Source organism: Odocoileus virginianus, chromosome 8, assembly GCF_023699985.2.
Source record: "Odocoileus virginianus isolate 20LAN1187 ecotype Illinois chromosome 8, Ovbor_1.2, whole genome shotgun sequence".
Classification (NCBI taxonomy): domain Eukaryota; kingdom Metazoa; phylum Chordata; class Mammalia; order Artiodactyla; family Cervidae; genus Odocoileus; species Odocoileus virginianus.
Genome location: NC_069681.1, coordinates 55,680,097 through 55,695,327, shown reverse-complemented (window position 1 = coordinate 55,695,327; position 15,231 = coordinate 55,680,097). Strand labels below are relative to the sequence as shown.

At 36.9% G+C, this 15,231-nt stretch overlaps 1 long non-coding RNA gene across 2 annotated transcripts in view; it reads right to left on the bottom strand.

The window, feature by feature from the left end:
• Positions 1-6,076: 6,076 nt before the first annotated feature.
• LOC139036249 (uncharacterized) overlaps positions 6,077-15,231 on the bottom strand; it is a 45,842-nt gene continuing 36,687 nt past the window's right edge. For both annotated transcript variants that reach the window (XR_011488954.1, XR_011488955.1), the window contains exon 3: positions 6,077-6,203. This is a non-coding gene — a long non-coding RNA (uncharacterized lncRNA). The remainder of the gene's footprint in view (positions 6,204-15,231) is intronic.

The following is a 15,231-nucleotide window of genomic DNA, read 5'->3' as shown; positions in this document are numbered from 1 at the left end:
ATAGGGGTCCCAGAAGAAGATGAGAAAAAGAAAGGGTATGAGAAATTTTTTGAAGAGATTATAGTTGAAAATTTCCCCAACATGGAGAAGGAAATAGTCAATCAAGTCCAAGAGGCACAAAGAGTCCCATACAGGATAAACCCAAGGAGAAACATGCCAAGACACATACTAATCAAAATAACAAAGACTAAACACAAAGAAAGAATATTAAAGCAGCAAGGGAGAAGCAACAAGTAATATACAAGGAAAATCCCATATGCTTTGCAGCTGATCTTTCAGCAGAAACTCTGCAGGCCAGAAGGGAATGGCAAGATATATTTAAAGTATTGAAAGGGAAAAATCTACAGCCAAGGTTACTGTACCCAGCAAAGGTCTCGTTCAAAATTGATGGAGAAATAAAAAGCTTTTCAGACAAGCAAAAGTTAAGAGAATTCAGTACCACCAAACCAGCTTTACAACAAAAGTTAAACAGACTTATATAGTTAAGAAATAGAAGAGAAGAAAAAAGATCTACAAAATCAACCCCCAAAAATTAAGAAAATGGCAATAGGAAGATGTATATAAACAATTGTTTTAAATGTAAATGGATTAAATGCTTCAACCAAAAGACACAGACTGACTTAATGGATTAAAAAAAAAAAAACCATATATATGCTGTCTACATTCTTTTAGAAGTGTAGACCCACTTCACCTAAAGATACACATAGTCTGAAAGTTAGAGGATGGAAAAATATATTCCATGCTAATTGAAAGCAAAAGAAAACTGGAGTAGCAATTCTCATATCAGACAAAATAGACCTTAAAATAAAATAGATAACAAGAGATAAGGACGGACACTACATAAAGATCAAGGGATCAGCCCAAGAGGAAGGCATAACAATTGTAAATATCTATGCACCCAGCACAGGAGCACCTCAATACACAAGAGAAGCACTAAGACATAAAAGGAGAAATTGACAGTAAGACAATAATAGTAGGAGACTTTAACACCCCACTCTCACCAACGGACAGATCATCAAAACAAAAAATTAATAAGGAAACGTTAAGTCTTAAGTGAAACATTAGATGACATAGATCTCAATATCTTCAGGACATTCCATCCAAATGCAGAAGAATACACCTTCTTCTCAAGTGTGCATGGAACATTCTCCAGGATAGACCACATCTTGGGTCACAAATCAAATTTCAGTAAATTTAAGAAAACTGAAACCACATCAAGCACCTTCTCTGACCACAATGCTATGAGACTAAATATCAATTACAAGAAAAAAACTGTGATAAACACAAACACATGGAGATTAAACAACACATTTCTAAGTAACTAATAAGTTACTGAAGAAATCAAAAGGGAAATCAAAAAATTTCTAGGAACACTTGGCAATCAAAACACGACTACTCAAAACCTATGGGATGCAGCAAAAGCAGTTCTAAGAGTGACATTTATAGCAACACTATCCTACCTCAAGAAACAAGAAAAACATTGAATAGACAACCTAACTTTACACCTAAAACAACTGGAAAAAGAAGAACAAAAAACCTCGAAATTAGTAGAAGGAGAGAAATCATAAAGAACTGAACAGAAATAAATAAAAATGAAATGAAAGAAACAATACTAAAGATTAATAAAACTAAAAGTTGTTTCTTTGAGAAGATAAAGAAAATTTACAAACTGTTAGCAAGATTCATCAAGAAAAAAGAGAGAAGAATCAAATCAACAAAATTACATATGAAAAAAGGAGACATTACAACAGACAATGCAGAAATACAAAGGAATATAAGAGACTACTATGAACAACTATATGGCAATAAAATGGATAACTTAGAAGAAATGGACAGATTCTTAGAAAAATTCAATCTTCCAAGACTGAACCAGGAAGAAATAGAAATTATGAACAATTCAATTACAAGCACTGAAATTGAAGTTGTGATCAAAAATCTCCCAAAAAACAAAAGCCCAGGACCAGATGGCTTCATGGGAGAATTCTATCCAACATGTAGAGAAGAGCTAATGCTTATCCTTCTAAAACTCTTTCAAAAAATTGCAGAGGAAGGAAAACTTCCAAACTCATTCTACAAGGCCACCATCACCCTGATACCAAAACCAGACAAAAACAACACAAAAAAGAAAACTACAGGCCAATATCACGGATGAACATAGATGCAAAAATCCTCAACAAAATTTTGGTAAACAGAATTCAGCAAAACATCAAAAAGCTCATACACCATGACCAAGTTGGGTTTATTCCAAGAATGCAAGGATTCTTCAAATATGAAATTCAATCAATGTGATATACTATAGTAACAAATTGAAAGATAAAACCTTATGATCATCTCAATAGATGCAGAAAAAGCCTTTGAGAAAATTCAGCACCCATTTACAATGAAAACTCTTCAAAAAATGGGCATAGAAAGAACCTACCTCAATACAGTAAAGGCCATATATGATAAGCCTACAGCAAACATTATTCTCAATGGTGAAAAACTGAAAGCATTCCCCCTAAGATCAGGAACAAGACAAGGGTGTCCACTTTCACCACTATTATTCAACATAGTTCTGGAAGTCCTAGCTACAGCAATCAGAGAAGAAAAAGAAATAAAAGGAATCCAGATTGGAAAAGAAGAAGTAAAACTCTCTCTGTTTGTAGATGACATGATACTGTACATAGAAAACCCTAAAGATAGTATCAGAAAATTACTAGAGCTAATCAGTGAATTTAGCAAAGTTTCAGGATACAAAATCAGTACACAGAAATCACTTGTTTTTCTATACACTAACAATTAAAAATCAGAAAGAAAAATTGAGGAATCAATACCATTCACCCTTGCAGAATAAAAAAGTAAATATCTAAGAATAAAGCTACCTAAGGAGACAAAAGAACTTTACATGGAAAATTACAAGACACTAATGAAAGAAATCAAAGATGACATAAACACATGGAGAGATATCCCATGTTCCTGGGTAGGAAGAATCAGTATTGTAAAAATAACTATAATACCAAATGCAATCTACAGATTCAATGAGATCCCTATCAAATTACCAATGGCATTTTTCACAGAACTAGAACAAAAAATTTCACAATTCATATGGAAACACAAAAAACCCCAATAGCCAAAGCAGTCCTGAGAAAGAAGAATGGAGCTGGAGGAATCAATCTTCCTGACTTCAGATTATCCTACAAAGCTACAGTCATCAAGACAGTATGGTCCTGGCACAAAAACAGCAGTATAGACCAATGGAACAATATAGAAAGCCTAGAAATAAACCCATGCGCCTATGGGTACCTTATTTTTGATAAAGGAGGCAAGAATACACAATGGGGCAAAGACAGCCTCTTCAATAAATGGTGCTGGGAAAACTGGACAGCTACATCTAAAAAAGGAATGAACTTAGAACACTTCCTAATACCATACACAATGATAAGCTCAAAATGGATTGAAGACCTAAATGAAGACCAGAAACTGTAAAACTCTTAGAGGAAAACACAGACAGAACACTCGTTGACATAAACCAAAGCAAGCTCCTCTATGACCCACCTTCTAGAGTAATGGAAATAAAAACAAAAGTAAACAAGTGGGACCTGTTAAAAGCTTTTAAAAAACTTAAAAACTTTGGCACAGCAAAGGAAACTATAAGCAAAATGAAAAGATAATCCTCAGAGTGAGAGAAAATAATAGCAAATGAAACAAGTGACAGAGGATTAATTTTCAAAATATACAAGCAGCTCATACAAATCAATGCCAGAGAAACAACCCAATCAAAAAGTGGGGGAAAGACCTAAACAGGCATTTCTCCAAAGAAGACATACAAATGGCTAAAAAACAGAAGAAAAGATCCTCAACATCACTCATTATTAGAGAAATGCAAATCAAAACTACAATGAGATATCACCTCACACCAGTCAGAATGGCCACCATCAAAAAGTCTACAAACAATAAATGCTGGAGAGGGTGTGGAGAAAAGGGAACACTCTTGCACTGTTGGTAGGTATGTAAATTGATCCAGCCACTATCAAAGACGGTATGGAGATTCCTTTAAAAACTAGTAATAAAACCACCTTGTGACCCAGCAATCCCACTCCTAGGCATACACCCCGAGGAAACCAAAATTGAAAAAGACACATGTATCCCATTGTTCATTGCAGCACTACTTACAATAGCTAGAACATGGAAGCAACTTAGATGTCCATCAACAGATGAATGGATAAAGAAGTTGTGGTACATACACACAGTGGAATATTAAGTGAAAGTTGCTTAGTCGTGTCTGATTCTTTGCAACCCTGTGGACTATACAGTCCATGGAATTCTCCAGGCCAGAATAATGGAGTGGAATAATCCCTTCTCTAGGGGATCTTCCCAATCCAGGGATCAAACCCAGATCTCCCGCATTGCAGGCAGTTCTTTACCAGCTGAGCCACAAGGGAAGCCCAAGAATACTGGAGTGGGTAGCCTATCCCTTCTCCAGGGTCTCCTACACTGCAGGTGGATTCTTTACCAGCTGAGCTGTATTACTCAGCCATAAAAAGGAATGCATTTGAGTCAGTTCTAATGAGCTGGATGAACCTAGAACCTATTATACAGAGTGAAGTAAGTCAGAAAGAGAAAGGTAAATATTGTATTCTAACGCATATATAGAGAATCTAGAAAAATGGTACTGAAGAATTTATTTACAGGGGAACAATGGAGAAACAGACATAGAGGACAGACTTATGGACATGGGGAGAGGGGAGGAGAGGGTGAGAGGTATGGAAAGAGTAACATGGAAACTTATATTACCATATGTAAAATGGCCAATGGGAATTTTCTGCATGGCTCAGGAATCTGAAATAGGGGCTCGGTATCAACCTAGAGGTGTGGGATGGAGAGGGAGGTGGGAGGGAGGTTCAAAAGGGAGGGGATATATGTACACCTATGGCTGATTCATGTTGAGGTTTAACAGAAAACAACACAATTTTGTAAAGCAATTATCCTTCAACAAAAATAAATAAATTGAAAAAATAGAAAATAAAAATGTAAGGTTCTGCTGTACAATGCAGGGAGATCAAAATAACAACAACAACAACAACAAAACAAGGAAGTCTAAATAAAGGATGGATCTTAATATTAAATGTATATACATATATATATATATATATATGTGTGTGTGTGTGTATATATATATATGTATATATATATATATATACACACACATATAAAATCTGCCTGCAAAATGCAGGAGACCCAGGTTCAATTTCTGGGTCAGGAAGATCCCCTGGGGAAGGCAATACCCACTCCAGTATCCTTGCCTGGAGAATTCCACGGACAGAGCAGACTGGAGGACTACAGTCCATGGGGTCGCAAAGAGTCGGACATCAACTGAGAATGCATATGTTTTCATACATGTATATAACTGAAATTTTTATTTAAATGTCAACTATGAGTAAAGTTGATCATTTCCTATGTTTAATTCTTTTTTATAGGTTTTATTTGAAAGGAAAGGAGGAAGGGAAAGGGGAGTAAAGGAAGGAAGGACGGAGGAAACAAAGAATGGATTTTCTCATTTAAAAATTTTTTCATTCTTTTTCTTTATATTACTCTTAATTTTGATTTTAAATTTTATACTTTAGTTTTTAAATTTTTTTTCTTTTCTCTTACTTTTATTCTGAATCTTTGTAGTTTTGATTTATATTAATGTTTTCATTGTTAATTTTCAACCACTTCACTTTTTAAATCACCATTTTAACCTTTTACCCTCTTTGCAGAGCTCCATTTCAATTTCCTCCTTTTTTATACAAACTTCTTGAATTGCCTTTGTTTGTGAAGAAGGATGTTCTGGCTACAGTGGGAAAGCCAGCAAGCAGGAGAGGTGGGAAAATTACCTTGCTGCCTGACTGAGATCTGCTGCTGCATAACAATCACTCCAGAGTGGACTGGCTGAAAACCACAAGAGTCACTTATTATTGCCCATGATTCCTGTGGGTCAGAATTCACACAGGGCACCCCAGGGGAACTGGTTTCTTCTCCATTATGTCTGGGGCACAGCTAGAAGTCTGAAGTCTGGCACCTGGAATCATCCAAAGGCTTGTTTACTCACCAAACTGGCATTTGATTCCAGCTGTCAGCTGAGACTTGAACTTGGGCTGCTGGATGGAAACCCACAGGCACAGCCTCACGATGGGGCCTGATCTTCCACACAATACGGTGGCTGTGTTTGAAAAGCGAACAAGCTGAGAGAGAGGGAGACAAAAAAGACAGCAAGTGGAATCATATTACCTAATCATAATGTAGACTTGAAAGTCACACAGCATCACTTCTGCCACATTCTGTTGGTCAAGGCAGTTGCAAACACACATCTAGTTTTAATGGGCAAAACTATTGTCAGTATCATACTCTCTGAAGCGCATATGCGATGGGACACGTGTTAGTGTAACCACACTTAGAAGATGCAATTTGCCAGAGTGCCAGATACATCCGAAACAATCCTTCCAAGTTTTCTGCCTAAATGAACTTCATGGCTTCCAAGTTTGGCTACAAAAATAAATAAATAAGTGCATTAATGAATGACTTCACCTGGTTTGTGCTATGTGCTTAGTCGCTCAGGCATGTCCAACTCTGTGTGACAGCATGGACTGTGGCCTGCCAGGCTCCTCTGTCCTGGGAGATTCTCTAGGCAAGAATACTGCAGTGGGTAGATGTTCCCTTCTCCAGGGGATCTTCCCAGCCCAGGGATCAAACCCATGTCTCCTGCATTGCAGGCCGATTCTTTACCATCTGAACCACCAAGGGCTCACATGGTTTAAGATGATTTAAAATACTTTCTAATACTTTTAAAAATACTTTTTAAATCATCTTAAATACTTAAATCTTACAATACTTTTGTCTCGCCTCCACTGGGTTCATTGAAGATTTTATCTGATAGACAAAATGTCCAACTCTTTGTGACCCCATGGACTGTAGCCCACCAGGCTCCCCTGTCTATGGAATTCTTCAGGCAAGAATACTGGAGTGGGTTGCCATTTACTTCTCCAGGGGATCTTCTTGACCCAGGTCTCCTGCATTGCAGGCAGTCTCCTGCATTGCAGGTGGATTCTTTACTGAGTGAGCCACTAGATTATTATTGAAAATAATGTATAAGATACCCCAATCACTACTACTTAGCTCTGTTTCTATTTCATTCCTGGAATTACAGCATTCCAGAACAGCAGGGAATCTGAAACTTTAGAGTTTTCTTGAGCAGTTTAAGCAAGTGATTCAGTGAAACTAAAAGCAACAATCTCCAACATATTGCCTGGTTAGGTTTTGATAACTTGATTTCTAGTCACTAGAACTAGCAAAGGAGAAAAACCTTGAGAATATATTTATTTTTATGTTTGGAATATGGTCAATCACAGTTGTGTAACTTAAGATTCTGATTTTTACCTGTGTGATTCCTTTCTGGCAGCAATGTAAAATAAAACAATACCACCTTCTCCAAAGTGTGTTGAGTCTTTACCTCCAGTACACATATTCATCATGTAACTCATTTGCTATTAATTCTGGAGAAACTTTTGTGTCTGCAGCAGCACTTATTTCTGCAGATTGGGAGAAGCAAAGCTGTTAACTTCATTCACAGACATCCCTGAAATTGCCAGTCAGCTTCACCCTTGGCCTTCAGAAAGCTGAATAGCCAAATGCATATTTCAACATCACTTACAGCATCAATAAACTTGCAGCTAATTAATTTCCATGAGAATGTTTACTTATCGTCATAACTACTCAGCCTAACAATGCCTAATAATTGCTTGTTCATGTTCTTTAGAGCCTTCATGATATCTGCATCAGAGAGGGGTTTCATGGATGTTGTATGTAATTTTGAAGATTTTCTTGCTTTGAAAATCTTCGGGTGGCACAGTTGATCTACTTTTAATTTTCCTCACAAATGTGAGAAAGACATTTTTTTGTGTGAAAGACCTGAGCCTTAAATGAAAATAAATAATAATTAAATGCAATTTTTAATGTCATTTTATTTACATTTATGAATGCTAATACCCAAATGATTCTACAATGTTTAAAATTGTATTATCTACTCCCTTTTATTTTCTCTTGCATTATTTAAACTTGTGCAACTATATATATATATATATAAAAGTTTTCAAGAATATGTACTATTCTTCCAAAAGTTTACCAAGTTAAGATACTTGTAATATTTTAGTAACTGCCAATCTGTTTCCCTACTCACTATTTAAAAGTTTTTGTCACTACAAGCAATAAATGCTGGAGAGGGTGTGGAGAAAAGGGAACCCTCTTACACTGTTGGTGGGAATGCAAATTAGTACAGCCACTATGGAAAAGAGTGTGGAGATTTCTTAAAAAGCTGGAAATAGAACTGCCATATGACCCAGCAATCCCACTTCTAGGCATACACACCGAGGAAACCAGATCTGAAAGAGACACGTGCACCCCAATGTTCATCGCAGCACTGTTTATAATAGCCAGGACATGGAAGCAATCTAGATGCCCATCAGCAGACGAATGGATAAGGAAGATGTGGTACATATACACCATGGAATATTACTCAGCCATTAAAAAGAATTCATTTGAATCAGTTCTAATGAGATGGATGAAACTGGAGCCCATTATACAGAGTGAAGTAAGCCAGAAAGATAAAGACCATTATAGTATACTAACACATATATATGGAAAGAATTCATTTGAATCAGTTCTAATGAGATGGATGAAACTGGAGCCCATTATACAGAGTGAAGTAAGCCAGAAAGATAAAGACCATTACAGTATACTAACACATATATATGGAATTTAGAAAGATGGTAACGATAACCCTATATGCAAAACAGAAAAGAGACTCAGATGTATAGAACAGACTTGTGGACTCTGCGGGAGAAGGCGAGGGTGGGATGTTTCAAGAGAACAGCAATCGAAACATGTATATTATCAAGGGTGAAACAGATCACCAGCCCAGGTTGGATGCATGAGACAAGTGCTCGGGCCTGGTGCACTGGGAAGACCCAGAGGGATCGGGTGGAGAGGGAGGTGGGAGGGGGGACTGGGATGGGGAATACATGTAAATCCATGGCTAATTCATTTCAATGTATGACAAAAACCACTGCAATGTTGTAAGGTAATTAGCCTCCAACTAATAAAAATAAATGGAAAAAAAAAGTTTTTGTCACTGTTTTTATATAAAACTAACAAGTTTGCTAATCAACTTTTATTCCTGTACATTTGACTCCAGACATCTGATAGAATTTCAACATGTAAAGCACATAAGGATATTATTTCGCTCTATCGATGCATGGCTTATGCACACCTCTATTTGAAAAAGAAATCAAATATTAACAATGACTCCAAAACATGCTTTGCTCATACCACTGATTTGTTATGGTTGATAAGATATGATAGGAATCTAGTTTGCTCAAAGTGTAAATGCTAGGATGCCAGAAATGAAGCAAACTTTCATCTATTTGGCTTTCCAAGGACTAAGAGCACAGTTGAGTCAAACATGGTGGCCCAAGGGGACCTTTGGCTACACTAGGAGTTCTGATGGAAATCCTAGAATTTCCTAAGACCCAGTCAGCAGTGTCACAAGACATATGACTTGAAAACTGCAACTTTGGGGTTAGTTAGATACTTTCTCCCAAAGGTTTCTCCTTGTATTCCAGTTCTCATTTACCCCTGGATTTAGATTTTGACAAATATACAAAATATTATTCATATGGAAGGTAATTCCTCATTGTAGCTACTTTCTGCATTTTCCACATTTATATACATGCTGCCTCTCCCTTCATTTTTTTTCTTTAATATAAAACATATGTGCCAAAACTATAGACAAAGGAAAACGCTTCCTTGATAGTCTCAGGTTTCCAACTGTCAATGTTTTATAAAGTTATTGTCATGAAAACTTGTCTCCACTTCTAGGGGTGGTCTCAGTAAAACAATCCGGTCAGCAAAGTTTATCCCTATATCTGCTCACACCCACTACACACTACCTCCCTCCTCCAGAGGAGTGCCCTTCCAGATATCTGAAGCTCAGCTTTCCACCAAATCTCTCCTTGCCTCTTTGCCACAACTTTTTTATCCTGTTCACTTTCCCAAATCCCTGACCTGCCTCCAGGTAACAAGGAAGAGGAAAAAGGGCAAGGGGGTATATTCTGAATGTGTCACCCCACTCTTTGGACATACTTGTATTTTATTGAGGTACTTTAGAGAAAAGGTTTATCCGAAAGAAGTTATTACAAGGCAATTTTAGGTATTCCAGCAGTGTGATACTGAGAGTAACGATTGATGTAGAGAAAAACATTTTTTGAACAAGAAAATTTTTCTGCATCTAACACATTACACTACAAATTTCAGTATTAGTCTTTCAATTGTAGAGGATCAGGTGTGACCTCTTCAACATTCCCCTAGCCTTGCTGGGGCCCCTTTTCCATTCTCCCACAGCATCCTACTCATGTCCCAGTCACTGTACACGCTATGGAGATTCCATAAAAGCTACTTGGCCATAAGTAACAACCAGTAGATAATAGAGATAAGATTTGAACCTGGGCCTCTCTGTTATCAGAACCTATGTTCTCATAACCCCATGTCCATCCATTGCAGTACTGTTCACAATGATCAAGGCATGGAAACAAATCAAGTGTCTATCAATGGATGATAAAGAAATAGATATATATATGGGCTTTCTAGGTGAAGTGGGCTCCACCTATATATATATATATATATATATATATATATAGGCTCAGTGGAGTGGTAAAGAAACTGCCTGCCAACGCAGAAGGCACAGCTTTGACCTTTGGGTTAGGAAGATCCCCTGGAGCAGGGCACAGCCACCCACTCCAGTATTCTTGCCTGGGAAATCCCATGGACAGAGGAGCCTGGAGAGTTACAGTCCATGAGATCACCGAAGAGTTGGACACAACTTAGCAACTAAAACAATAACGACTTGTAACAACATGGCTGGACCTTGAGGACATGGTGCTAAGCGAAACATGTCAGATAAAAACAAATACTGTATGAAAAAAAAAAATACTGTATGAATGCTTTGTGATTCCATTTATATGTTAAATTTAAAAAAAAAAAAAAAAGCCAAACTCATAGAAACAGAGAGTAAAATAGTGTTTCCAGAGGCTGAGGGTGGGAGGAATGAGAAGATGTTGGTCAAAGGGTACAAATTTCCAATTGTGAGATGAGTAAAGAGGGATCTACTCTTTACCATGTTGACTATAGTTAACAACACTGTTTTTACAAACTTGAAAGTTGCAAAGAGAGTAGATCTTAAATGTTCTTGCCATACACCAAAAAATATTGTAATATATGAGGTGATGGACGTGTTAATTAACCTTAGTGTGGTACCATTTTGCAATATACACCTGTATCAAATCATCATACTGTTGTACACCTTGAATGGACATGATGTTATATGTCAATTATATCTCAATAAGGCTGAAAAAATTCAATTTAACAAAATGTCTCCTATACAGTCTTGGCATGCAGTAGGAGCACAGTGAATGTGGAAAGCTTTCTGGACAAGAGGCATCAGGTTGTGCTGGGAAGAGCACTGAACTTCGCCAGTAACTTAGAGGAGTCACTTTTCTTCTATGAGTCTCAGCTCTTCTTCCCTAACATGAGGAGACTGGTCTCATTATGAGGGAAACTTAGTATTGAATAATTTGCTACTGGGCCTGCAACTCCAAATCAAGCACCTTTACACAATGTTTCTCCTCAGAAAGAAGCATATGTCTTTAAAATAGTTCAATTGCAGAACTATAAGAAGAAATATTCTACTTACTCCACTTATCAGTTTATATAAAAATAGAAGTGCCTCAGAAAACACTAAAACCTAATAAAGTGTTTTAGATGCCTAAGTGAAAATAATATGTATATGTAAAAACCCTGAAAGCAAAGAATAAACTTTCTTTTGATATTTGGCAGCCCCAGAAAGGGATGATAGATTATGCATTTGCTTGTTTGGAATTCTATTTATATTCAATTCAGTGCTGTAGGATTTAGACATCATGAAAATGTTTCAGCTCTTAGGGAAGAAAAAAGAAAGAAGAGATAATAAAGTTAATCCTTGGATTAAATGGAGTAAAATTAAAGGAAATTTAAACACACCTCAGAATACAACATATTCTGTTGTATGGAAGAAAACATATCTTCCAAGGAAAAAAATGGAGTGCATCATGCTGGTAAATGCAAGCTCAATAAAAAGAAAGATATATTTATAGATTTGCCACATTGCTGAAGCATACACCAGAGCTTCACTCTATAGATTTAAATACATAATTGCTTCAGAGTCCTACGAACTGAGTTTAAACCTATAATTGTTTAAGCCCCTATTGTAAGCAAAGCTTTGCAAACTCTCAAATATGTCCAGAAAAAAAAATGCTACCCTCAGCTGTTGCTAGAAAAACAATAAGAAGACATTCAATAGCATTTAAGTTATAAGAAAATATTCAACTATCATTTCTTCTAATTTAGAACAGCAACCAATTAAATCCAAATCTTGCACAGATCTTCATTTAAGTTTTAAAACCTATTTTTATTAAAAACTTTAAAAAGGATTTGTGTTTTCTTAAGTATTCCCAGCTGGATGCATTATCTGTACTGAATTTATAATTCAAAGTAGCAGTGCCAGGTGGTCCCATAGGCTTAATGAGGATTTGATTGTAAGTGCAGAGGAAAAAAATTGAAATAGAAATATGTTTAGGACACCTATATTTCTAACTTGTCTAGATGCTACCTTTTAGCTAAAGGTTCATCTTTGTCCCTAACAGAGACATGGCAGAAATAGTAGGGATGGTCAACAGCCCTGTGCTGGAATTTTCTTTTGGCCTTTTCCCGGACTATAGCCTGTATAACTGGAAACTCTGGAATAAACCAAAGCAGGCTACCTCTAAATGATTCCAGATGCATTGCTATCTATGGAGCGATGTTTTAAAGATAATTTTAAAGGATGAGAGGTTGTAAAAGGAAAGAGGAAGAAATCTTTTGCAGCTGATATTTGAGGAAGGAGAGTTATTGTAATAAAATACAGCATATGTGTAATAAACTGCTGTCTTGCCAAAGTGATCAGTTACCCTAAGAGATAATTCTCTTGGAGTTTAGGTATGTAGGTTTGATGGCAGAAAGGCAAAAATGACTTTGAAAAAGGCAGGAAAGTAATTTTGAACTCTACGGTTGACATGGGATAAAGGAGAGGCAGAAATACAGAGGTTTTTCACTATGTGAGTGAAAATTCTTTTTTTTTTTTTTGAAAATTCTTTAAATTAACAGAAATAATGAGGCAAGCCCTAGACTCTCAAAACGATGATTTTAGCAGGGGTCTTAGAATATAATATTTGGTTCTCAGGAGCTTGAGAGGCTTTATTTCCTATCTGGGTTACATATGAAAATAAACAATGGGGCAGACTTCCCCAGTGGCCCAGTGGTAAAGAATCCACCTGCCAACGGAGGGGACATGGGTTCCAACCCTGGTCCAAGAAGATCCCACATGCTGCGGGGCAGCTAAACCCACGTCCTGCAACTACCGAAGCCGGCAATCCTTAGAGCCCACGCACTGAAACGAGAGAAGCCACTGGAAAAGAAACCTGCACACCACAGCTAGAGAGCAGCCTCCGCTCGCTGCAACTAGAGAAAGTCCAGGTGTAGCCGCAAAACCCCAGCACAGCCAAGTTAAACAGTAATTTTTTTTTAATTTAAAAATGAAGATAAACAATGGGACATACAGGGGTCTACATATAGAGATCGAAATTTCTGAACAGCAAGTGTAGTTAATTATAGGAAATGCTGCTTGGTCTAGAAGAAAGCTCTAAAGTCATTTAGTCCTAGCCCATTCTTCTGATTGCAGCCTGAACACGTTCAAGCCATCACAAACAAACAGCTCGTCACATCCTCCCTCCTGTAAGAGTCCACCCCTCTTTCTGCCTACCCTGGGGACATTTCCAGGTTTTAACAGCTCAGAGCAGTATTTACAGAAGATTTGCATTACTAGGTAACCCCCTAGTCCTTACAGATCTATCCACCATATAAAGTCAAGAGATCTTGTCAGATTTCATGAATTAATCCATTTCCTGAGAAATACTTTAATAATTCAGCAATAAGATTAATAATAGAGAATGTTGCTGAAACTACAGCTAATATGTTTCCCAAAAGGAATCAGCAGTGGTATCAAGACTTTCAAATACCTTTTTTCTTTACCTTAAATATTATTTCAAATTTAGTCAGGCTTCCCAGGTGGTTCAGTGGTAAAGAATCCAAAGAATCCACCTGCCAATGCAGGAGACCCTGGAGACACAGGTTTAATTTCTGGGTTGGGAAGATCCCCTAGAGTAGGAAATGGCAACCCTCTCCAGTATTCCTGCCTGGAAGCCCCATGGATAGAGGAGCCGGGTGGACTATAGTCCATGGGGTCACAGAGTCAGACATGACTGGGCAATAGCACAGCGCAGAGGGAAGAAATATTTTTTGAAAACATTCTGGCTGCAAAGTAACTTGTCAGAGTTGTTTACAATTAATTGGGATAGAACCACTGTCAATTAAAATGGATTTGCCACACCTTACTCACCCAAAACAGCTGAGAGGCTAAAGGAGAAATTCAGCATGTCATTAAAATTTAGTGACAATCAGGATTGAAAGTGGTCATAACAAATGAGGAGACAAGGGCAGAATGGGTGACTAAAATGTATTTCAAGCAATATAATTTCATTTAGCCATCACTGTTAGTTCACTCTTTGTTCATCTTTAATTTATATTTTCCCTGGTGGAGTGACTAAAATGAAGGCAGGTTTAAATAAAGAGAGGAAATAAAGGAACCAGATAATCCATGAATTTGATACCCATCTGTTGAATAATGTAACATTTACCACAATAGCAATAGCCCACTTTGGGTTTTATCTCTAGGCCAAAAACTAAAACATATAACAGAAACAATATTGTAACAAATTCACAAAAGACTTCAAAAATGGTCTACATCCAAAAAAAGAAATCTTCTTAAAAAATGATTTTTTTCATTCAGAAGCAAAGGCACCAATGCAACAGCCAAAATGGTCCCCTTTTTTGGCCCTTAAACTTCTCTCTTTCATTCACCAAAAGATACTCTAATCTTTGCTTGGGTGTACAAATAGCATTCATAAAAGTATATGTTATAATACAAATAATGGTCTATTTTCAGAGTTGAAAAGAAGCATTTTTATTCTTACATTTTTATTACACATTACTTCTAAGTGTCATATTCTGATTAAATGCCAATATATTTTT